Raw genomic sequence first — 2,949 nt, 5'->3', positions numbered from 1 at the left:
CTGTCCGAGCTGCGTTTCTAGGCTTTTGAGAAGAGCCAGTTGGTTTCTCATTAGGATCTCTTTCTGGTCTTGTCTAGATGCAGTTCTCTGATTAAGCTGTTGTTGTCCTTGAAAGAACTGTGTCAACTGATCATCAGTTCTGAGAGTGGGGTTGGTTACTTTTGTAATCTGGGTAGTTGTGGAATTTTCCTTAGCTGGTGGGCCAGTGAGTGGAAGTAGTTGATCGTAGGTTAATTGAGATTGTTTGGGTGGATAAGGTGGGTAACGATAGCGAAAAGGTTGGTTGCTTCTTTGGAATTGGTTAACCATTAGTTGTTGATTGAAACTGGGATTTGGTTAGCGAGCTGGGTATTGAACGTAACAGACTGAACCATCAGGGTTCTCGTACTCAACTTGATATTCTTCAGTGGGTTGCGGGTTGGTACATTTAACATAGGCCTGGACCTGGTTAACTTGCTGCAGCTGCGTCTTCAATTCTCTGAGTTGTTTGGCAAGAGATTCCATCTTGTCTGTGAGAGATTTGATGGCCTCCGTTTGATTGTTAAGCGTGGAGAGTGGTGCAGATGATGAAGTTGTTTCACCACTGTTCCAGTCATGATGATGCATTGTCATATTCTCGAGCAATTCTCATGCTTCGTCTGTGGTTTGGTTCATCAGATTTCCTTGAGCGGTGGCATCGATCGTCGTCCTATGATTTACCGTAAGACCATTGTAGAAGGTGCAGATTTGGGTTGATCGTTCTAACTAGTGATTAGGGCATTTCTTCAGCAGGGTTTTGAATCGCTCCCATGCAGTGTAAAGAGATTCATCATAACTTTGTTTGAAGTTAATGATGTCATTCTTTAGCTTGGTTTGTTTAGAAGGAGAGAAATATTTGGTTAGGAATTTAGTAGCCATCTCCGTCCACGACGTGATGGAATCTTTTTCCAGTCCTTCGAACCATATTTGTGCATGATGAGTGAGAGAATAGGGGAACAAGTATAGCCGGACTATATCTTGTCCTATCCCTGGCTGCTTGTAGGAGTTTGACAGAGATATGAATTTATCGAGGTGGGAATTAGGATCGTCATTCGGTAATCCATGGAATTGACAGCCATTCTGGATGAGTTGAATGATGTGATGTTTTAGCTCGAACGAGTGTCCTTGAATCTCTGGAAATCTGATCGGTCCTCCTCGACCTTCAATCGAGGGTTTAGTGTTTTCTGCTAAAGTAACGCACACAATTTGTTTTCTGATTCTTGCTTCCTTGCGTGCTTTAGAGATTATGGCATCTGAATAACAACGGCCATGGTCTAGATCGGATTAGGGTCATATACAGAGTATGCCTCTTTTTTGTTGTTTTAAATTTTTAAATGGAAAAACTAGGTTCCTAATTTTGTCTAAGCTAATGATTAATCTAAAGTAATCTAAGGCAGTCTAAGGCAATCTTATTCTAAAGTAGTCTAAGGTATTCTAGGCTAAGGTATTCTAATTATCCTAATTGTAGATATGTTTTTGGTTCTTGCTACTAATTCCCTGGTATTTCAATAACAGAGCTTCGCACGAACTATTCAACAAACCAAGTGGCCAGGCCGACTATGGAGAGGAAGGATCCTTTTGGTTCCAATATAATTGGAGACTGTTCAGAAAATCCAACAACCAAGTCCGTGTATAATTGTCTTTCTTAGACACCACTTAAATGTTTGTGAATGAGTTTGATAGAGAGCAGTATTGTCTGATGCCAGATCCCCAGCAGTGGCGCCAAAAACTTGTCTCCCTCTTGATATGACCGAAACGGACGGTTTTGTTTTACGCGATGTCGTCAGGTCACGGCGCGTCAGATCCAGCCACCAAGAGGGAGGTACTTGTTTTTAATTTATATTTAGTGGGGCCTAAATTGTACTACTCCTTATTATGAGTAAGGGAAGTATGAGCTAGAGTCGTATTTTTGAGATATCAGTAGAATCGAACCTATATCTAAAGCTTAAGATAATTCTAAGGTGCAGGAGTAGTGGGTGATTACCTAATTTTGGGTTTTCTAGATTAAAGTAAAGTAAAGTAAAGTAAATGCGATAAAATTTGTAATTCAGATAAGGCTAAAACAAGTGCATGTTATGATTTCATCAGTTACTTTGCTGATATTATGGAATGCTGGCTCATGGATAGGCAGTGACCTTGTATTTACTACACTAGTCCTAAACGCCCCTGTCATAAGACATGTCACTGGGTAATGTGATAGGCTTGAAGATTCTGAAAAGACAGCAACATCCCTTACCCCCGACGCCCGTGCAGTCTGACTACAGGCATACACGTTCAGACGGCTCATCCAATTGAGCGACTCGGGTGGGTGACGTATTAACATTCCAAAATGGTATAAACTTTCTTAAGTATAATAGAATACATGGTTTTTCATATCCTAGAGACGTGATGGGTCTCGATGCTTTCGTTAATGATTGGTTTAGAAGATAGTTAGGCCCTTTAAAGAGTTCAACCATAAAGAACACCCTGTCCAAGTCGATCTGACTTCCAGGAATACGTTCGGTTATCCTAACGGTCCAATCCTTTATGCGTTCGAACAAACAGTTCCTTAATTAACTAAGAATCCCTCAAGCGGGGTGCAATGCGTGAGACCGCGTTATGGTGAAGTGTACTAGTCAACACTAACCATGTTCCATGGCCTTATTTAGCAGAGGTACAACTTACAACAACCGTTGTGCTTCAGCTTGCACGTACGAAGTTTATATGCTTAATGACTACACTAGCATGGTCTGGGACCGACAATGTACTAGGGGTCTAGTCAGATGTTTCACTACGAAAGAGTCCTCAGTCAAAATCCAAGGCTCGGTGGACTTACTACCACCGGTGTGCCTCAGTCAAACTCACGTTGTATCCGATAGACTTCTCTTACCAAGGGGTGACACGGATAGTGTACTCTGAATTGGGGATCGCGACTTCCCAATATCAGAGCCA

At 41.7% G+C, this 2,949-nt stretch overlaps 1 non-coding gene across 1 annotated transcript; it reads left to right on the top strand.

Annotated features, from left to right (window-relative positions):
* The first annotated feature begins 742 nt into the window (after positions 1 to 742).
* LOC139903345 (small nucleolar RNA R71) lies at positions 743 to 849 on the top strand. Its single transcript, XR_011778170.1, has one exon. It is a non-coding gene; the product is annotated as a small nucleolar RNA R71 (small nucleolar RNA).
* The last annotated feature ends 2,100 nt before the right edge of the window (positions 850 to 2,949 follow it).

The sequence above is a fragment of the Rutidosis leptorrhynchoides genome, chromosome 3 (assembly GCF_046630445.1).
Source record: "Rutidosis leptorrhynchoides isolate AG116_Rl617_1_P2 chromosome 3, CSIRO_AGI_Rlap_v1, whole genome shotgun sequence".
NCBI classification, from domain to species: Eukaryota; Viridiplantae; Streptophyta; class Magnoliopsida; order Asterales; family Asteraceae; genus Rutidosis; species Rutidosis leptorrhynchoides.
This window is presented reverse-complemented; position numbering and strand designations above follow the sequence as displayed.